This window comes from Rhipicephalus microplus, chromosome 3, assembly GCF_043290135.1.
Source record: "Rhipicephalus microplus isolate Deutch F79 chromosome 3, USDA_Rmic, whole genome shotgun sequence".
NCBI classification, from domain to species: Eukaryota; Metazoa; Arthropoda; class Arachnida; order Ixodida; family Ixodidae; genus Rhipicephalus; species Rhipicephalus microplus.
In genome coordinates this window covers 204459473-204482855 of record NC_134702.1, presented here as the reverse complement: position 1 = coordinate 204482855, position 23383 = coordinate 204459473, and positions in this window count along the sequence as shown.

The following is a 23383-nucleotide window of genomic DNA, read 5'->3' as shown; positions in this document are numbered from 1 at the left end:
AGCTGTCTAATGGAATACCAACATGCCCAAACTAACGGAATTTTCAGGAATACAGTTGCGAGTTCATCTGGCTGGTACTCCTTTTCACGGGATAGCAAACCGATACTTCTGCGAGGTTAACGCGCCTCTGTTTTACTTTTATATAATCTTCTCGCTCAGCCCCATAACAAGAAAAAGCAAAACGAGATTACTGCGTTCGTCGTTGGCCGGTTTTGCTTTTGTGTTTTTCTTTTCCACGCTGCGATATCTATCTATACGCCGTTTCATATAAGCCGTCAGGACTTTAAACTGGACGGAGGTCAGCGCCGTTAAGCGTTTAAAATGATGAGCTTGCTGCAGTTAACGTTAGATGGAGCGCACGTTGGCGTCACAAGTGAATTTCTATTTCCAGCCTGCCAGACCGGCTGGTCTAATGCTATCACATGGGATCCAGGTTTCGCAACATTTCGATCGTGGCTACGTTATCGCGCGCGTTCAGTTGTCGCATACTCATCTTCACAATGAACAATGGCGTGCGACAGTCTACGAACCTTTCAATTTGAATTCGCGGCTGCTGCTCAAAAGAAGTCGCTTGTATAAAAAACAATGCAAACGCACGATCATGGCGTTTGTAAAAGTTGCCCAACAAATCAATCTGAAATGCGGTGGTGTTGCTCATGTTGTGATTCATAATTTTCAAACAGCGTGGTTGAACTGTTCTCGCAATTAAGATTGTGCCTTCCTGTTCGGTTCGCGCTGCACGGAAGAGGTGGTTTTGGAGCTAGGACGTGTTCTCAGCAAGGATGACGCGGAGTTAGAACGGAAACAAAGCCATTTTAGTGCGTAGGTATTGCATAAAAGCTTATATTACCATCTTATCAAATAGGATACTCGTTCTTTATGTAAAAAAGTACTAATCATAAATGAAAAGTACTAGAGAGTAGCAGTTTGAATGTGAACATAAAATACCTCGTTGTCCCGTCGCATATTCCTGGTGCAGGTCGAAAGTTTCGTTGACCTCATAATCACCCCTCGTAATCAAATTGTGGTTATGAGACATTAAACCACAGCTACTATAACACGCACAAATCTTGCAGTCGAATAAAGACCGCGTCCTTCGTGCAGCGTAAACCGAGCAGGAAGGCAAACCCTAAATACCGAAAACAGTTCAATGCACGCTGCCTGAAAATAACTGAATCAGAACATGAGAAACGCTGCCCCATTTCAAATTTATTTATTGTGCAGCTTTTACAACGCCATAAAAGTGCGTTTGCTCTGCTTTTTATATATGCGATTTCTTTTAAGCATCAGCCGTGAATACAAACTCATTATGATGACGATATGTGGGGCTTGAAGTCCCAAAATCAACCGATGAATAACGCGAATTCAAACTCGAAAGGTGCGCGAGCTGCCGCACGCAATGGTTCATTGTCGAGATAGATATACGACAAAGAACGCCATGGGCGCGCACGATAACGTAGCCACTAGCGAAATGTGGCGAAAACGGTATGCCCAGTGAGCGCACTCGACCCGCCGGTCAGGCAGACTGGAAACAGAAATTTAGTGGTGACACCGGCGCGCGTTTCATCTATCGTTAACTACAGCAAGCATTTTGAACGCTTGGCGGCACTGACCTCCATCCAAGCGAGCCAAGGCCACGCATCGGAGCGTTCGAGTTAAAGGTGCTGACGACTGTACATCTGGTACACCACTGTGGAAGCTATTTACGAAGTTCACTGATTGACGACGCGTGTTTCGCGCTTGGCTGTCATCGTCATAAACGCTTGTGCGAGACGAGGAGGAACGCGGACGCAGAGCGTCGCGTTCGGTGGCATGTAAAACATCAGGAGGCCCGAACAAATAGACGCTGAAGGATTCAGAACAGCCGTACTTCTGCGAGGTAAAAAGCATCTTTATTTATTACAGAAGCCGAAGAAGAAAGCCAATCATGTCTCAGATCCACAAATTATTGTACTATTTCGTAGCGCAAACGCATTCATTGCAAGGATTTTCACAAGCCTCCACAGCGTTGCACCCGATGTATGAAATGTGACGTAAGAAGGTACGCAGGATGGTTTATAGAAGTGGAGGAAGAAGAATCGCTTTCAAATAAAGATGACGTATGGTCCATGCCAGGTCTCCCACTTCTAGCGTCACACAAGTCGACAGGAATGAAGACCTGCCTGCAACTTTATTCGCCGCCCATCATCGACGACGTTTTCAACAAGACGCTCTGACGATAAACGAACTACCAAAGCATTTCCTAGGTGTACACATTGACCAGCCTCATGACGAAACCATCAACTGACCTTCCCATCCACAAGTACACCAGAACAGTGGGCGATGGATCCGTACAAAACTGGTTCGGCCTGTCCGAGCTCCACGCTATACCACTGCATTTCGGTTGGAATGGGATATGATCCCGAACTTTACTGACTACCTCTCCGGGGAGGCTTGCAAGTTCTACCTCACGCACATATTTGAAAAAGTCGAATCATGGATAAAGATAAAACAAGAGGTGATTGCTCGGTTTAATGACTACGATGAGGACTTCCTCACTACTAACCATGTGCAGACAATTGCACTAGTCCACTAGAGTCCACACTCTTTTCTCAGGAGACAGCTTTCCATCAGTTTTTTTCTTCTGCACAAAAATCGGCATTTTAAAAGTCGGCGCTACAACATATGAGAAGACACGTTGTTAACCCACCTGAGCCTCTCCATTCTTTGTTTCGCGTCATCACCTGGTTTGAAGTGCACTTAACGCATCATCACAGCTCTTAAAGTGCGCTTAACGCTCACTATTTGTCTCATAAAACGCGCTCAAGGTAGATGAGCCGACGAATCTGCAAAATACCGAAGCACGCCATGATGACTCAAGGAGTCAAAATCTGTCTTCACGCATTGTAAGAGCCTATTTCCCATCTCGCACAATTGGCTCACCTCCAGTATTTTCATCGCTTGGCTCTTCAGTTGCTCACAACACCCACGTCGCTCTCACGCTCTTGGATAGAGCTGCGGACTTTCGGAGATACTCAGACAAGCCTTAGAACTTGTGTTCAGATTCATGCATCAGAACAGCTCACCTTCTCATTTGCGCGGGCAGACAGACATTTCCAGGTAATATCCGGCCGAACCGCACCTGTCCCGGACTTACCGTATAGTGCACAGCCATTTCAGTGTCCAACCAACACAGTAGGCTCGAAAACACCCACTCTCATGCACTACCGTGCACCATAAGCGTCCATTAATAACGGCGTTGCAAGAGTCTCAGAAGATTTTTTTGTCAATTTTTGCGCACTACCTTCGATGCCTGACAAGAATCACGACACTCTAACGAGTGTTTACTGGTGCCGTCAACCTGCGAAAAAAACTGGCTCATGTTTATAAAGAAAGTCCACTTCGGGAGAATACGCATCATGACAAATGCCACCAGAACAAACAAGGAGAACCCCAACAGCTACAATGGCTGCACCAACAAGGGCCACGAAGAACTAAAGCTACAGCGCGAGCATACTTGCAGAATAAACAATTTCGTTAGCAACGCGACCACTAAAGAAAAAAATAATTCAGCATTTGGGCCATCTTCACAGAAACGAATGCCAAGGAACTTTTCTTCGACCAGCTTTCAAAATTGCGCCTTTGGTCACATCTGCGCCATCGCCATAGGGAACTCCCCAAAATCCACAATACAACCTCTTACACTCTGGAGGAACACAAGCAGCGCCCAATCAGCCATGGTCAACGGGCACGCAGATTGCATTCACGGCGTTCGTATCACCCACAATGAAGAATGCGACACCTACGAAATCGGAACTGTCGATCCGAAGCGCTCAAACCTCGTTCATTCCTCGCAAGAATACCAGCTGCGTTTTCATCTGCTTTCATGCTCAATGCATGCTTACGTTGTCCAGAGCGCAGCAGCCAGCCTCTCTCTCCAGAGCTGTATTTGATGCCCTCGGATTGCTGCCGTCTCCTGTGAAGTCTTTGTGCAAACTTAAGGAACGCTGTTATGATATGAAAATACAGCCCATTGCTACATTTTTAAAACTTCTAAAACTGGTTGTTCATCATGCTTAATCATTTTTAACGCCCACATTCTTTTGGGCGGAGGGGTAATCTTGTGACGTAAGAAGGTGCATAGGATGGTTGGTGGAAGCGGTGGAAGAAGTGCTTTGAAATAAAGATGGCGTATGAACTGGGCCACGTCTCCCCCATCTAAAGTCACAGTAATGTTAATGTGTACTAGAACTTCAGTACACTATAGTAATATACAATCTAGCTTAAAACAACGTTGCCAGTTTTAGTGCATAGCTGCAGAATATTCAAAGGCGAGAACAGGACGCCCTTCTCGCTGCACTCGGGGGCTGTCTCTCACCTCTGCATTTAAAGCCGCCCTGGGCGTTGTATTCCATGGTGCAGCTCCATCTATATCGACAATATTATCCTACAATAGAAAAAAAGTAGTTAGAACTGCTGTCCACATCTCGTAGCTAAAAACAGTCAGCCACTTCTTAATCGTCCAATTGGACATCCAGTAAGGGCAATGACGTTAGGGCTGCTTTTCGTTGAATGATGCACTGATAAATATTCAAGTGGGCATGAAGGGAAGCAGGAAACGACAAAAGCACAACCAACTACGTAAATACGGCAGCATAATGGAACGCCAGAAGCGGCAGTGCAAGTCCACAGCCGCCTGGATGACCTGTGGTTGCTGCGATAAAGCTTACGTTTCTACTCTGCAGTTTGATGTCAAATTACAAAGATTTCGCGTTGTATATCCCAAACAACGCACTCATCGCACATATAACTCCATTCAACGGCAGCGTAACGAAATCTAGGACTGATCGCCGAGACGCGCAATATATTTTAAAGCAGTTATTTGTGTGATCAACTGATGTGAGCAAAGATGAGATGCTAGAAAAAAAAATAACCCGCGTCGTGCCTGGCTACGAAAATATTTCTCAACACGCATGAAGATACTTGTTTCCTACGTGAAGCCAAACACTTTTAAGGACAATGGGCATTTAGCGCGACATTTTCCAAAATGAAATCTGGTATTTATACGACTAAAAACGTGTTTATCGAAGTTTTTGCGTGTAATTGGTCAAGTGTTCTCGCGCGCCTTGGCTCGCTACGTTAGTGCCCTGCTCCCGTATGCTGCCGCCGTTAGTAAAGCCTGAGAAATTGCATATACTGCTCAAAAAAGAGAATTATTTTAGCTTTGCTTCATACATCGCGGTGAGCATTGAGTTCGAGCGACCACAGATACGACGTGATCTGGCTCGTACGTTGCTGCTGTCGACGTTCCTCGAACTAGTCGCTATGTGGTCTCTTCTCTTGTAGCGTGAGCTACACTGGCCGAGGTTGAGTGGTTTCACGCGGCTTATCGAGAGCCGTGCAGCGTATGCCCGAGGATAAGTGACGTCACACGACGCACAGCTGGCGCACTGAAGAAGGCGCCTCTGAAGTGACATGTTACTATAGTGGTCTGGCACTCGACTCGCGTGAGCTCGCTGGCTAGTTCGTCCGTTCATCCCTCCTTCTGCCCATCCGTTGGTCTGTCCGTCCGTTCGTAGCTCGCGCTACGTATATCATAGCATAGCCGAGCTAAACCAGCGCAAACATTTTTTTTAAGTGGGCAACTAAATACTGCAAAGGAATTCGCCTTCCTTATTCCACGTAGCTTTTCTCTGCTACCACTATTAGGACAGGCTTAACTTTGGCAGTGAGCGAAGCATCTATTCATAGGCGTGCACACGGCGGGAAGGTGGACTAGAGGGGCGCAATGTCAGCCCCATACACTGATATTATAAGAAGGGGGGGGCGAGAAGGGGAGCAATGCCAGCCCCAAACATTGGCATCATATATATAGGGAGTGGGGGAACTGCGACCAACCTCCGCCCTCCCCACCCCCTTCCCGCTCCTCTTAAGGGTAGCCCTGCCAAATCCACCTATAGGTAATTTCAGGCCTGCTCACTGTGGCTTTCGTGGGCTATGACGCCAGTCCGTTTTTGCCGGCGTGTTTCGCTGTATAGACGTGCCTAGGCTTGCTCTCGTCACTCGACCGACATGAATGGTCAAGCCAGACGAACGTTTTAGTGGCATGCTGGTGTGCATGTTGGCAACTCGAAAAGACAGTCTTGATGTCCGTGAACTGCAGCGTGGATGTGTCATGCGTTTTGTGCACCGCATATTCGCAACCTATACGGCTTCTATACCGAACGGTTTGGACAATGCTGCGTGGTGATTTGTCGTGGCAAATGGACTGAAGTTGTGAGTGTTCTCATTTGCTAAGCTCAACCGAAGAACAAAATGGGAGCGTGTCGTTCGTCAAGCTTACGTCGGCACCCGTTTTTTTTTGTGACCCGAAGATACGTGTGCCCGTAATACATATTTTTAAGTCGTCCCAACGGCCCCATCGTCCCCATGTTTCGTTCTTGCTGCAAAATAAAGGTGTTATGTTTTCTTCTTACTTGTTGGTGTAGGCCCTGGCATTAAATTAATAAACGCGTGTAGCAGAACATTTTTTAACAGGCGTTTTCCCTTCAGAGTCGTTAAATATTTTGCAACTGGCTATTAGCGCCACCGACTTGTATTACATCTGTTCACTTCGTTGAGGAAAATGGAAGGAATGCCGTCGCATTACTGAGTGCATCAGTTTTGTGCATAGTATTTTTTTGGCGCTGTTCCTACCACTTTATTGCGGTAATATTGTGGCCAGCATTGTAGCCAAATATATTTCCTTGAAGTTTAGATGTGTGTAGACACTTACGGTAAAGTGCTTTCTAAATTGGTTTTCAGGTGTATGATTTCTATTTCAAGCTAGAATATTTAAGAACCACTACCAAAAATATATCGATTCAAGAACTGCCAGTTTGGTAAAAGCACCCACGGGGGCTACACGGTTTAATATAGACCTAATATAAAAAATTTTTCCTGGGCCCTAAGTTATAAGACCGACTATGCACCACTGCGACAGGGGCCGGGGAAAAGGGGAAGCGCCGCTTCTTGTGTCGCGGTCACGAGAGATTTTTGTGAAACGGAAGATATTGTTTTCTGTTGCAATGGTCATAACCCCAATATTGTGCTAAATATCATACTTGTGGCCTCAGCACACAATATCCTAAATAACTGCGGGTACATAAGACAAGCACGAAAGAGTACAACTAAAACTGCAGAAACTTTCCGAATTAGTGGCAACACTCTCTCTGCATGCTTTAGATATCGTCTGTCTGAGTGCATGTGTGTGTAAATAAATAAAAAATGAATTAAATTTATTTATTTCGTCACTTGGTTGGTCACTTCGTTTATTTGTTTCGTCACTTTTTGCACTTAAGTATCAGCCACACGTTCGACTGCGTACAATATTTGACCTTTTCGAGGAGGAAATTGCTCACAGGTGAATCCCCAAAAGCTTTGAAGTGGAATACATTTCTTAAACCAGGGCCTGCTTTTACCCAAATGGCAGAATAAAGCTGTTAAGCATGTAAAACTCACCACGAACGCTTTATCTTTTAACGGGTGACGATGGTGGCATTGGATTCACTGCCTCCCGTACGCGCGCTGGCTCGGGTAAAACGAGTGACATGACGGTGGGAGTGAGCAGGTCTGATAATACTTCTTGTAGGTGGCATGGGCCCTGCGCTCGCTTATGCGCCCATTATTCGCGAGTGCGTTGCTGCAATCGGGGTGATGTGACATCATGGCAAATACTCGCTTGCTCCGGCACCAACGATCTTCTTTTCTGCGCCCCCAGTGTTCGCACTCTTTTGCTCCGCGAGGGCATTCTTTCTCACTTTCGTTTTCCAAACATCACATTATAGAAGATGTAAGCTTTCATTATTACGCAAATGCTACCGAGAAACTCCAGATAGCTAAGATCGGCAAACTCGCATTTAAATAGAAGCTTAACTGTGAAAGGGTGATGCCTAATCAGAACTGAACAGCCATCTTCACCGCACATTCGCGAAATTCTGTCCTAAAAACGCTTTTCTGCTAAAGACTCTAACTCTATCATCAGCTTACCTCAGATGTCACGGTTACTCGGCGTAGTCCGTTGTAACGTGAATGAAGTTGTATACGACGTTTTAAATTGATAAACTGTATTTTACAAATTACCTTGATGATTTCACCGAATGGGGCTTTCTGAAAACAGGAAACGCTAGACAAATTCCACTCTAGAAATTATAGCTCAAAACACTTTGAAAATCAAAATGAAATAACGATTTCACGCACATATTGTTTTCGCTAATGACGATTTGTCTTCGACATTTGTTAGTGATTATGTATTCATAGCCTTTTTTGCACGAATAGCTGCTCTCATCTGCCACCACGTTGCAAAAAGCAATGGTTACACCACCTGTAGCACCGGCAACACATTTTTTAAACAAATGCCAAAAAGTGTAAATAATTGTTTTCAACTGTTTTGGTAGCACCGTCAGCTATGCTGCCTTTGAAATAGACATCAGTAGCCTCACTGCGATACAAACTTGTCCCGCAAGCCGGGTGCTTATATAGATTTAATTGGACGGCACTCACGGAAAACCAGCTATGTGCAAAAATTATTTGTGAAATTGTTATGTAAACTGCAGTAAGTAGGCGTCTGACAACATTGCTGCTGCGATCAACACAAAGATATAGTGGCTAGAAGGAGAGGTGTCAGCATCAGCGCGCCGGAGAGCGCGCGAGAATTTATCCGGATGCGGCGGCGCTGTGGTCATTTTCGAGATGCCCCTTCTAGCACGTCGTAGATCAGTCGTTTTTCGTTGCAAATATTTCACGCTACCCTGCGAATTGTAACAACGTCTACCTGTCACAATTCTGGCGGCGCGCTGCAAAGCGTGTATTGGCACTGAAATTTAGTGTTTTCAAGTCACTTCATAGTATATAAGCAACGAAGCTTAGAATATAGTAAATCAAGTGATTTGCCGTGAGCTTGACACTAAAACAAAGTCCGTGCAGTGTTCAAATTTGATGTCGCAGTGTTTTCCGTGAAGTCCTAATGTACGTAAATATATCGGCAACAACTACTTTTATGACTCGCGGAGTCAAAGTCTAAATTTACCGGCAAGACATTTGTTTTCTCGAAAGCAAAAAACAACATGAAAATAAACACACCATATGCATTAAGGTGAAGAAAACTGCAGGATATATGAAACTCCGTTAAAGCAAATGAATAAGGCTACTAAAGAGAACAGTAAATATACGATGATACAATTGGCATACATACACACATGGCATTGAGATTTCATTGGTAAACATAGATACAGTCACAAACCAGCTCACAAATAAATTGATTTCTGCATATGTGAACAAAGCCAGACAGTGATATCACAGTTGTTTATGGGGGATTTATAACAATGTGAACAAGACAACAATATAATCTAAAGAAGCAACAGAGCGTGAGTAATGCGCAATAACATAAAATAAAGCCTTGTTCGCTGAGTTAATACTGTGACAGGTAAGTCAGACGTCTCATCTTCCAGTACTTCATTTTTTTTCTCTTTTTTATTGGACGCATTTTCTCCAGCAAGAGAAAATGTATTCCGGTCAGTGCAAAGACTCTAATTATCTGATTTGTCACTTCCAGTTTGTGGTGTTCACAGCGAACCATATTCAACCTTTTCGCAGACAGGCAAGAGATAAGGTCTGTTATGCTGTCACTTTTCAACTTCCTGAAACTGAAGCAATAGGTGACTGCATCTTCCATAGCTTTCACCAGGTCTGCTAAGGACTCGGATGGGTACAGAAAGCATGATTCTGCCAGAAGCAAGCTGGGATTATGAGTGAAGCAGGAACCTGCTACAATCATTGCACTTCGTCTTTTTCACCATCCTCTGGGCCATATAGCCACAGACGTAATAAGTGATCCGGGAGTCACTTTTGCGTCCAATGAGATCAGAGTAGTCAGGGAGGGCTTCACAAGCAACAATAATTTCTTGAACCCCACTGAGGTGCCCCGCATCTAGCAGCTCATCTAGCTTATTCTGTAATTCTATTGAATTAATGTGGATGCCCGGACATAGAAAACTGCTCGGAACTCCAGAAGGTATGTTTCCACTGGGGGTGACTGTGCCAAACTACAAAAACTGAGGCAAGTCACAGAGATCAAAATTTGTGTCGTCGAAGAGTGATCATTCGAACCAGACATTTGCTTAAGAATTTCAAAAAGATTTCAAGTGCGTCTTGCAGAGGCGAGACGTCATCAAGTGTTTAGAGCCCAAGGTTTTTGTGACATAGTGCTGGATGGAAAGGGTGCTGGTTAGAGCGACACGGAGTCCTTCTGCCGTTGATTCACTCAGGAACCCACCCTCCTTAGGTACATCCTTTTCCCAAGTTGCTAAGAACCCGTTGATAACATGCTTGTAGCTACGATGAATCTTTCGTCGAAATGAGCTTCGCACAAAACGCAGTTCTTTTCCAGTGGTTTGTCAGTGCGAGAAATCGTACGCTCCCAGGCCTTGCTGTGTTTGTTGTCGGCGGGAGCAGAGAAGAGAAACGCTTTCTTCCCTTGCTTGCGGGCCGAAGCATATCTCGCACTGCATCCAGATGCAAAGCAACGTCTTTCCTGTTTACTCATCACTATTGCATGGCCACATTGACACGTAGTGATCCCGAACAAGTCCCAATAGGCAAAGCGCAGACGTTGCCACTTGCGAGCACACGAGCAAGCGACTAAAAGTGCCGCGCTAGCAGCTGGCAAGCGCTCTCGACCAATCACGGTGGCGACTTGCGCGCCGCTCCACGGCGAGCTGAAATACCAGCACGCCTTCTTTCAAGGTGCGGCCGGGACGATGCTGACACCTCTCCTTTTAACCACCATAACGAAGGGACAAGCATAGCCTCTTACATTTTTTATGCCCGCCGAGTACGAGCCGAGCAAGACGCTCCACCCGTACCTTCTAGTTCAAGCGCTCGCCACTACACCGCGCTGCCAACCAATACCCAGTCCCAGAGCAGACGACGCGTCTACGATTTTGCGCGCATGTATGTGGAGAGAAACTTGTCTTCGCATTAAAGGTGCAACTGTAAAATAAATGCGCAGGTTGCATTGGTGCTTGTTCATGATGTACTGGGGTGGTGAGAAGAAACGCAAGCAGTGCGGCGCGATGTTTCCATCCCGCTTTGACCTTGGAGGGAGTAAAAAAACGCTAGAATAATTACTTATCATGTAGGCTACAACCACTAAGAAATGAAACGTGAAACAGCAGAGAATGTACGTGTCGCACTGTTCGCGCTTCTTTCCATCTTCACAGTACATCGAGAGCAAGCAACACGAGACATATTGTGACAACTGGATTTTTCACTTGGGCCCAAACTTGCGAGATGAAGCTCACAGTTTCAGGGTCTTACGTGAGAGTGGCTTTATTTAGAAAACTTTGGCGACGTCTTGTTTGTCTGTCGCTTTGTGGTTAAAATTGGTGAACATTGGGCGACACAACTTTGTAAGCAGCACTTTGAGCAAATTTTCTTGGTGCCCTGGATTCGAAAACACCAAAGCTTTGTGCTCGAGGAGTATTTCGGCAGCATTGTTCACAGCCTCTAATAGAGGGTGATGCATACGCCTTCTTCTCGCTAGAACTTCGACGAACTTCTGTATTTCGTAGAGAACATTTAGATATTGTGCGGACGGACACAGAAGTCTATCGCAGTCTTGGTGCTTATTGAGCGAGTCCAATGGCTTCGAGGCGTTTGGCTTTGTTAAGAGCGCGAAGCACTCCTCACATTCGAAGTTTTCTCGTAAAGTTCTTGCTAAGTAGCCACCGATCATAGCCAATGCAGCCACATCTGGAGAGAGAAGTAGAGGCCTATCTCAATTTAGTTGCTGTATGAGCTCTCTACGTGCTTCCGCAAGGAATTCATCGCTGGTTTGCTCCCTTATGTTTTTCTGTTGCACTAGTTTCCCTAATATTGACGCAGGAAGGTCTCCACAACATGCAGGAATGCCAACGCATAGCATTCTTCCTTTAGCTTTTGCAGTTTTTGTTTGTAGTAGTGCACGGTGTTCTGGAGCCACTCAATTCACGCGTTCAGGTCTCGCTCCTTACGTATCCGTATTTGTCTGTATATTGCTGAAACCGAGATTAATGACGGTGCCTGTACAGCTCTGTCCAATTACACGGTGACAGTGATGCAGCGCTCGCTTGCGCTGCTTTTTGTGGGTTGCGGCGATTCGGTTACGATGCAGTTCATCAGTGATAACTCTGGAGAGTTGACATCGACGGAGGGCAATTTATTGAGAGGACGCGAATGAGAGTCCAGTTGGGTCTCAAGTGCTCTACGTTTCGGCGGTGTTGCGTTCACTGGCGCAGCTGCCTCACGTTTTCTCACAGACGCGTCTCTTCTCTCTCTTTTTTGGAGGCTGAATACGCAGGATATTCTTCGAAAATGCTGGGAACAGCGTCTTTTTTGAGCTTGCGAATTTTTCAGCCCTCCTTGAAGTCCGAGGAACAGATGTATCAGCTGCATACAGTCGAGTAACATGACATCGTACTCGGTGTCCAGTAATCCCGAGAAATGACCTTTAGCCATTTCGCTCGCAGTTCCGGGTCGCTTTTCATCTCGTAGAACAATATGCCCGGTGTGCTTTGTTTGCTCGAAGACTTGCAGTAGGGTACGAAGCAGCACGAAATCTTGTCGGTCGCAGGGCGCCCCAACTGATTCCACACTGCGGATAGAAAACCAAATTAGTAAGCCAAAAGTAATGCATGTAATATGTACCGTAATTCGCGGTTTTTGAATTAGTAAACAATATAGGTTGTAACTGCACTAGCAACCCGCATGTAGTTCCGTAAAATCAAGTAAACAAATGGTCGCTTCAATCAGTGACACCGAACATTAGCGCTCATAACGGTGTTTCAACAATAAACGTTCAAACACCGTTCACACAAGACACAAAAGCTTACCTGCAGCAAACACGAAGGACACGGGACAACTTTACTTTGTAGAGCCACTTTGGTAGATACTTCAAGGTGCCTTAACACGTGGTGGCGTAGCGAGTGAGCGAGCTTATGCGTGGCGCGCTTTGCAATATGTACAGGCAAGAAGTACAGGGTGCAAGCCCCCCTTGCGCAGAAGACAGGCGTAAATCGAGAAGGAGGGGTGAGGGCAGTGGGCGGCCTCTGCCGCTCCACTACGCGGGCATGAAAAACATAGATGGCTATGGACAAGCCCACTGGAGGGCACCTTGATTTTCACTGCAGTAGTTGCGGGTGCACGCAGAGTTTTCAAGGCATGGTTTTCTTATACAAATCAAACAATATGTTGCAAAGGAAACTTGCTACTTTGCTTATAGAAGATTTGAAAAATGCGTAAGCATGCCTACTTTCACTCTGCTTCCAAAAGAGGCTCACTTCTTGGACGGCTACGTGTGAATGATACTATACTATCACGGCTTTTAAGTTTTAATTTGTTTGTTGCAGTCCTTGTGTAATTCTGTTCACTTTGTTCAGTTTGTCAGTATATATCTTTTAGCCACTGCGCCTGTATTACTAACGCGTGACCATTTCATGGTCATGTTAGGAAGACATATAACCCCAACGTGGTGTGTCGCTGATATGGGGGCGCAACGAAAGCAAGTGATGCGATTTGTCTGAATAAACAGCGCCATCTAAAATATTCTCACTGAACTTTAGCTTGTGTGTATTTCTATGAGACAGCCTCGTCTATTATACTGTTCAGGAGATACTGCCTTTTTTTTCTCGTCTGTTCTTTTCTTGGTTATGTGTGACGCATGACAAGGTTAGGCTAAGAGGAGCTTCGCCCTTAAAAGAAAGCAAAAGAAATGACCATTCCTAGTCTTATTTCCTAGCTTGCGTTACTCTGGCGCTACTCTCCGATTGGCTGCTGCGCGCGCTTTGCTTGAAAGCGCGTAGAACGAATGCCTCTCTCAGTCTCTTGGATAGTCGCCGTACGTGGCGCATCGTTGGTGGGGAATGAACGGAATGCAGCGGCGGGTGCGTTGACGACGCCTGCGCTCGTCTTCCTTGGCTCGCGTCTCGTCGGTGTTACACATGCGCCGTCAGCGTTCTCGAAAGCGATCGGACGCATGCACGGACGGACGGACACATGGACGATGGCCGCTTTACCCCACTCATCATCATTCATTCTGTAGATCTACTGTGATTTTTTTCAGACAGTGCGCGTCTTTTGTCTTTTCCGCCTGCTTTGCGCTCCAATGAAAAAGTGTGAGTTCTGTTATTTGAATGATGTGTCAAAATACCTTCAAAACGAATTGACTAACCGTACCGTGCCAGTCAGAGCGTAATACTCCGAGATCATGAAGATAGCGAACAAGATAAGGCACGCGCCGGCGAGTGAGGCCCTGAATCGTAGTTCCCAGCTAAGTCCGCTTCCTTTGTCCAGGCTTCCGAGCTCGGATTTGCTGGATCCAGCCGCTTTCGAAGAGGAGGACTCGGGAGTGCACTGTTGTTCGCCGGACACACTGGTTCTCGTAGTTGGTTCCTCGGAGCTGTCGGTCGAAGACGACGCCGCGACGGCACCTTCACTGCATACGGATACGGCGGTAATATCGTGAAATGCATAGCCACACTCGAGGAAATGGGTATTTCGTCGCGTTGTATTGTTCCTGCCACAGCCGTTTCAGGGACAGGAAGTGTCAAACTATGGAACGTGGGTTACAAACGGACAATATCGGTCTGCGCGCTGACGCCTTTATTTTTCATATGATCGGGTCATTCAGAAAAACTGTAATCACCATTCTTAATAGCCCGCGCCACAAATTAAAAACTTCACGACAGTTTTAGGCTGGCCAGACTAGCCATAACCCGCGAGTAGCCTAGTTTAATCAGATCTAACGCGAGTACCAGCGATAAAGCTGGATAGAATTTGATAAGCCAGGTATGAAAACCGACGTATTTTACGGATGGGCACATTACCGACAGCCGATAACCCAAGCGACCATTATCAGTGTAGAGCGTGGATTTCTGACACTTTTGCTTTTCGTTTCACGGAAACAAGTTCCCTCGGCAAAGAGTTTTCGCCGTTAAAGGGCCTCTGAAACGGTTTCGACGATTTTTTACTAACACATTGGGCCGGTAAGCCAAGTCCTAAGGGTAATTTAGAGACCGATTTGAGCCCTCTGCGTAAACTGTGTAATTTATTAGAAAGCTTTAAAGCTGCGAATCGCTCGAGATCGCTGCGACTCGGCCAAACGCATTTTCAACCGCCCACACACCAAGCGACGCAATCTGCCCTATTGACGTCATCGTTTTCAGCTGATCTGCTTGACTGCGCAACACGCAGCACAGGTATTTCTTTTCTAATAAACAAGAACAAATGTTCTTCATAATTTTGCGAAAACACTTTAAAATTTATTTCCATTAGAAAATTTTTACACAGAAAAAGAAGACGATCGCAGTTTACACAACTAGCCTTTGGAACATCCGGCACACGGCGAACATTGTCTGCTTGGATCCCACACGCTCCATGTTGACGTGAGCTGCGCAACGAGTGGGTATCACGTGGTTACTCTGACCAATGCCTGTTGTGACCTATACACTGGTGACACCATGAATCACCCTTGCTTCGTTGTGGGCTGCAAGTCCGTTGTTCGGCGACAAGTGAAGATACGACACCATGCGCCTGGAAAAAAACAGCAGGCGCACCGAGTGACTGCGGTGCATCGGATTGCCCGCATCAGATCTGCGGCGGGATTTTCGCGTATGCGGTCGCCACTTTAAGCTGGAAGACTACGAACGCGATTCCGCGCTTGTGCGGCGACGTGAAGAGACATTCCCTCGAATCCGACGCACTGCCATCTTTGTTCCTCTCTGCTGAAAAGGTAAGTTCGCGGTCGATCCGTATCGTGCGACACGCACTGAAAACGCGGTTCGCACGTGTGTGTTCAGAAATTACTATGTAACTTCGTTAATTAAAACTATAACGACTGTGTCTTTTCAATGCGATGTGGTTCACTTTGCAATAATTATATACATGCCGAAAGACTTTCACTGGTTCGTGATTTCTAAAACCGATTATAAATTGACAGGCTGACTTATTGCACAAGTGTGCACGTCGTAGGGCCAGCTGTAAAATGAATATTCAAATGTACGGCGTGCATGTTATGCATGATAAGCTCAAAGACAGCAGCGCAATAGTGCAACACGTGTACGACGACGTTGATTGCCTACGGCCCGATTGCTCGTGTTGTATTCATGCGGAATAGCAAGAGCACGGTGCGCTAGAAAATCGTCTCGTGGTGCCGGCGTCCAAAGTGCGTTGAAGCTTATGATCAACTGTAGCACATATGCTTTATTTGTGCGTTTATTTTCCGGTGTGAATGCACTTTTATGTATGTGTAAAGGCAGCTTTGCAATAGAAGGCGTGCCGATTGACGGGTGGTTTATTTCATCGACTGGGCTTAGGGAAATTCATCCAAGAAGCTTATGGCTGCTTACAGGGCCTATTATGACCATGTAGCTTTACGTTGTGGCATATCATGGGGGAAAACGAAGAAGCCGAGAAATATTTGCACCACACTGTCTATTCATAAACTAACCATATAACTGCAATACTCTATTTGTTTACGAAATAATGCATAATCATCAAATCACAGCAGTGCAACGAAATTTTGGCTTCACATCAAACAAGAACTTGGCAGCTTATCAAAAAAAGAACTGCTAATCAGTATAACTGCATGCAGAGTTAATGCGCTTATTTGATCCGAGATGCGGAAAAAACAAAATTGCCGAAGTAGTTTTTATACTAATACAATAAACTCTCCAGCCTCTTTGAGTACTATACAAGATTTCTTGGCAGCATGTTTTTAGAACACACGCATAAAGCAATTCACGCTATGTATAGGGAGAGACGCTGGCGGCGGCGAGTCAAGACGTGCTCTCGTCGGCTCCCGGATTTTGCCAACTTTTCTAGCATTTTGTCGTCGAGTGTCCATGTTTATTTGTGCAAATCTTTTCCGCGAAGTTCTAAGGACCACGCGGGACGCCCTCTTTTGCCACCGTGAGTGATTTTTCACCATTTTACGGACATTTGTGTGCCTCCGTCGGCGGCGTCTCACCTAACGAGCACTTCGGAGACCAGGCCTACGCCTAGCTCATCTAGGCCACTCAGCCGGCCTCAGGGGTGGCTCGGCGCCACTCGTCCGTTACCATGATGGAATATCGAGTAGAGGGAGAAAATATTTCCCCGGAGGAAGTCACTCAAGACCAGGGATGGCAAACTACGGGCGCCAGAAGAGTTAACGCCAAATCGCGGGGAGGTGGTCCTAACGCCGCGGCAACGCTTTTGGCGTCCCGTGGCGACAAGCATAGCGGCGCAGCGCTGAAGTCCAAGATTATTAGGGCAGGCCGAATGCCGGTTCTTCCCAAAGAAGACACCAAAATCGTCATTCGACCAAGAGGTAGACTGAATATCTCCAAAATTGGAGCGGCTGCGGTGGCTGACGCTATACTTGCAGCCGCCGGCATCAGACCCGATGAGCTCTCACAAGACACTCTGTGCCCGAACTTACAGCAAAACATTATGGTGGCCAGCACTCCTAGACGGGAAAATGCCGATCGATACTCCCGCCTCAAGCAAATCCGCATCTCGGGCAACATCCACGAACTCTGCGCGTACGAGACTGCCCCACACTCCACGTGCAAGGGGGTCATACGCGGCATACCGTTGCAAGACGACCCTGCGACGCTGGATGGCAAGATCGTTAACCAGAAAAACCCACTCACACTGGCAGCTAAGAGAATTGCTCAGACGGAGACTGTGATCATCGCCTTTGACGGGCACCGGGTACCGAATTTTGTCAGGTACGGAACGCTCCTGTTGAAATGTTCCCTATATAGAAAGCAAGTGGACGTATGCCACGCCTGCGGAAGACTCGGGCATCGCGCCGATGTCTGTCCAACGCCTAGCGACGTCATCTGTCGGGGACGCGGTCTTCCAAACCCTGATGAGCAGCACCAATGCACCCCAATATGCAAGTTCTGTGGCGGTCCGCACCTTACTGCCAGTAAAAAATGTGCGCATAGATTCAAAACTCCGTACATTGTTCGCCGACGACGCTTCGAGCGCGCCAGACAGCAAGAGGAGCTCCCCCCGCAGTCGATCCTTCGATCCTCCTATTCTCAAGCCTCATGTAGCCCTAGCCCTAGGGGAAAACGACGCTCGCGCTCGCGAGGTCGCTCCATGAGCCGACGGGGCTCCAAAAGCCGCTCTGCCCCAAGATCACGACCATCATCGCCTTCTCCAGCGCGCTCTGGCTCCAGAGGCCGCTCCACGTCCCGCACCCGGAGCGGCTCGTCCAACAGGCCAAGATCCACCACCCCCTCCGGTGGTAAAGGCAAGTCCTATCTAACGTGGGCCGATAGGGCCCGTGGCAACCAAGCGCAGGCGTCCAACTCCCAGGACTCGCACGACCCGCGTCTCACGAACGAGCTCAAAGAGCTTAGGCGTGCCAATGATAGTCTTAGGAAAGAAAACGCCCAGTTTAAGCAGGAAATCAGTCGGCTAGCCACCGAGATAGCCGAAATACGAAAATTGGCGCTCAAACCGCCGGCTCCTCCGGCCGCCACGAGTTCGTCGGCCATGGACACGGCGGAGGCTCCTCCCAAGGCGGGTGCTGCTAAGCGTCGCGCCCTGGATAGCTCAAGGGAAGACGAGACTCTGGAGCTCCTTTCGGAGCTCAAGAAGGCCATCTCCAACATACAGTCAGGCCTCTCTCAAGTACAAGAAATGATCGCGCACCCCCAGCTGGGTCTGGTCGCCCTCACTGAGAGAATACTTAGACTGGAGGGGACCCACCACGGATTTTTGCCAAGCACATCGACAACACCAGTCCCAAACTTGAACAGTGTCATTGCCCCGCCGACAGAGGGTGCCATCCTGCAGGCGGCCCTCTCGAAACCCATCCCCAAGCCCAAACATGGATAACGAAACTAACGTCATAACAATGTGGCAGTGGAATTGCGCAGGGTTCGTCAGCAAACTGGCGACCCTGCGACAATACCTAAAAGGCTTAAAGGATAAACCCCAATTATCACCTTGCAAGAAACGATCACATGATCACACATCAGGCTCCCTGGTTTCGTCACTGTGGCTTCCACTGAAGGGGGAAGGGGGGTGGCCACTCTGGTCAGTAAAAGGTTCACGTGCATTCAGCGAGACCTCGGTCCAGCGAACAATGGGGTCGAGTACGTCATGACGGAACTCCTAGTCGACCCCTCTAAGCGGTGCTTACGAAGGAACAGTATTTTCATATTAAATGTCTACTGCAGGCCCAGCGTACACAGAGCCCGGGCTGGTGGTCTTCTGAAGAATGCCGTGCATTTTGCCGGCTGTCAACCTCTTGTCGTCATGGGGGACTTCAATGCCCAGCATCAGGCGTGGGGTTACCTTACCAATATGAAGAAGGGTAGAGACATATGGCTCACGGCAACGGAGGAAGATCTGACACTGGTAACCAATAAGTACTTCCCGACCAGGAGAGGGAACTCGGTGTGCCGAGATACAACCCCGGATCTCACCTTTGTCAAGAGACTGGAAAACGTCAAATGGACCAACACAGCTATCGACCTCGGTAGCAATCATTGCATCATCGAAGTGCTCATAGAGGTTGCCCGCAACAAGACGAGGACCTTTAAGTTCATCGACTGGGACTTGTTCCGAGCAAACCGCTCCGAGCGCGCCCTTTCCCCGGATGCGGACCTAGACTCTTGGTGCGACGGGTTAAAAGAAGATGTGGCCAGCGCCACCAAAGAGGTGACAACCGATCTGAAGGTGGACAGGATGGACAGTAGGCTCGCGCATCTGTTGGAAGCCAAGCAGGCACTGCTCGCGAGATGGAAGACTCAACGCCATAACAGAAGACTGCGCAAGAAAATGTCCGAAATCAACAAAACGGTAGGAGATCATTGCAAGGTCTTATGCAAGCAGCAATGGGATGAGCTCTGTGATTCTATGGAGGGACAACTCAAGACCGGTAAAAGCTGGAGACTCCTCAAACACCTACTGCACGACGGCAACACCAAGTCCAATCAGAAGAGAGCTTTGGCGAAAGCTGTCCATTTGGCCACCGACTCAACTCCAGATGAGGCGATCACGGAGAAGCTCATAGACAAGTACCTGGCGGCCACGGACGATCCGGTACCTCCCCAGTTTCCCTACTACGAGGGGCGCGACGCGCCATCGATGGACGAGGACTTCACCGTGGCTGAGGTCAAGCGGGTTCTCGCATCCCTCAATAGCAAATCCGCCCCTGGGCCAGATGGGGTAACCAGCAAAATGCTCAAGCACCTCGACGACGACTCGATCGAGTTTCTTACAGACAAGATCAACGAAATCTGGCGCAGCGGTCTCATTTCCAAGAGCTGGAAAGTGGCCTGCACAGTACTGATACCCAAGCCGGGTAAGGCACCGAGCATCGAGAATCTTAGGCCAATCTCGTTGACGTCGTGCGTCGGGAAGGTGGCCGAGCACGCCATGCTCAACCGCCTCACTGACCACCTCGAGTCTAACGAATGCTATACCCGCAACATGATTAGCTTTCGGTCGGGGCTCTCGACTCAGGACGCCATGAAGCTGATCAAGCACAAGGTCATTGACTCCGGCTCCGCCGACACCAAGGCGATTCTTGGATCGGATTTGGAAAAGGCTTTTGACAACATATCGCACGCCTTTATTCTCAAGAGCTTGTCTGAGTTTCACGTCGGCAAGCGGGCGTACAATTTTGTGCGCTCCTTCCTTTCGTCGCGGTCCACAAGACTGAAGATTGACGATTTTTTGACCCACAAAATTACCCTTGGGCCAAAAGGGACACCTCAGGGGGCGGTGATCTCCCCGACGCTGTTCAATATCTGCATGATCAACCTGTCGAGGGCCTTGAACAAAATCCCGAACATTAACCACACGATCTACGCAGACGACATCACCATCTGGTGCCTCAGCGGATGTGAGGGTCAGGTCGAGAGTGCTTTGCAAGAGGCCATCGATGTGACAGAGCGCTATCTCATCCCCACCGGGCTAACGTGCTCGCCCGCTAAGTCCGAGCTCTTACTGTATAAGAAGAGGCCCAGAGGCGGTTCTCACCGGTCCTGGAAGCCAGCAATGGAGAGCCACATTACGTTATTCACCGGTAACGCTCCCCAGTTCCGCGGGTGGACACTATCAGGGTCCTTGGAATGTTTATCGAGTCTAACGGAGCCAATGGAGCCGCCGTGAAACGCATTTGTTCGAAGACCGAAAGCGCCCTCGGACTGATTCGAAGAATCGCTAACAGGCACCGCGGAATCAGGGAGGACAATCTGATCCGGATTATCCACGCATTCGTGCTATGCCACCTCGCTTATTCGGCGGCTATGCACAACTGGCTCGTGTCGGAGCGCAACAAAATCAATGCCCTAATCAGAAGAGTCTTCAAGCTGGCCCTTGGCATTCCCGTTCGAACGCACACGGAAGACCTCCTGAAGTTGGGAATCCACAACACGTTCGAAGAAATTGTCGAAGCCCAAGAGGTTGCACAGTTTGTCAGACTGTCTGGCACCCCAGCGGGTAGAGCCATACTCGGCATGCTGGGACGAAACCCCACGGTTGTCGGTCCTGACGCTGTGAAGCTGCCCAACGACGTAATATCCAAGATCCAGATTGCGCGGATGCCGCGCAATATGCATCCAACCTACAACGAAGCACGAAGACGAGCCAGGGGTAAATCTCTGCTCGCCAGTGCCCGCTTGGACAAAGATCGAGCCTGCTTCGTCGATGCTGCTTCGTACATTCAAGAAGAAGCCTTCTCCTCAGTGGTCGTCGACTGTGATTGCAGAGTCATCAGCTGCGTACCATCCGCACTTCTAGTTCCAGCGTTGCAGAGCAGGTTGCCATTGCTCTTGCATTGACGGACGGTGTACACGACAAAACTTATTCAGACTCCAAGGCCGCTATCAAGGCCTTCCAGATGGGCATGGTGGCTCCCCAGGTCCTACAGATTATTCAAAAAGTCAAAGACCTCAAAAATCACTCATTGGTCTGGTTTCCTGCGCACCTTAGAACCATTGAGGGTGCCTCGCTCAATCCCAACGAGGAGGCGCACTCGGCTGCACCAGGTTTGACTGACCGTGTGCCGGGTAACGCATCATCTCCTGGGCGACCTGAGCCTCTCTGCTCGTACAACGAGATATGCAAGCACCACTATCTGTCAAGAAGACTGCTGCCTCTACCACACTCCTCGCTATGCAGGGCTCAAGCTGTTACTCTCCGACCGCTACAAACAAACACTTACCCGAGCCCTGCGGCACTGCACACAATTTACCCTGAACGGTTTCCAAGCCCGGACTGCCCCCTGTGTGGTGGTTATGCGGACTTCGAGCATGTACTGTGGGGCTGCGCCTCTGCCGGTCCCCCTTTCACCCAAGAGGAAATGAAGCGACTCATTAAGGCCCAGGACCAGACCTCTCAAATCCTGGCCGTCCAGAGGGCCCGCGCGAGGGCCGTCAGGTTTAACCTAATGGTCCCCGAGTGGGCCTAGCCAGGTGACGCTGAGTTTACTCGCGTCTATTGTGGACCGAATAAAGTTGTTTCACTCACTCACTCACGCTATGTATATGGAATTATTGCACATAAAATGTGTGAATGGAAATGCAAGGACAACACTTAAAATCATTGTCATTCATGGTGCCTGTGGTAAAAGAAATTGCTGTTTTTTTCAGCATCACACACTGCCCAGAAAATTGTCGGTAAGCATGTCACAGTCTTGGTACCTTCTGCTAGTCAGGTTAGTCCTGATCTGTTTGTGTACATTGGCACTGCACAAAAGTTAGAGTGGAATGTATATGTGTTGCATAGCATTGCTGCATATTATGAAAAATAACTCAGTAACACCTTTCTTATGCAGCCACACACTGTGCAACTAGCTGATGCCGGATAAGGCAGCTCGATTTCCGCAGCTGTCAGCTCCAACAAGAACACGGGACAGTATGCGAATCTTTGAGTGTAGCAGTGAGAACCAAGGCGCACTACAACAGACCAAGAATAAATAGACGAGCATTAACGCTCGGCCCTTTTTAGATGAAGTGGTGTGGTGATGCCCCAAGCAAATCATAGTCCTGACTATCTAAGCGCGTCGAACCTACATAGTTCTGCCAGGCGGCTTTCCTGCAAGGTTGTTTTTTAATCAAAAGGAAGAAAAAACTCTAATGCCTATACTGTTTTTTTTTGTTCACTGTGCTTTCACCACTCCTATTATACTGAAAGCAAGTGAGTGCGACAAAACGACATTTATTGCTATAGCAGTCATATGAACACTCTCGGTTGGATTTTTCTGCCGGCGTCGCCATCACACACCGTATACGTAATTAAATATAAATTAACGCAAGAAAGAAAATAATTCCGAAAAAGCTCCAGTGCACGGAATTGAACGTTGAACCTCTAAATCGTG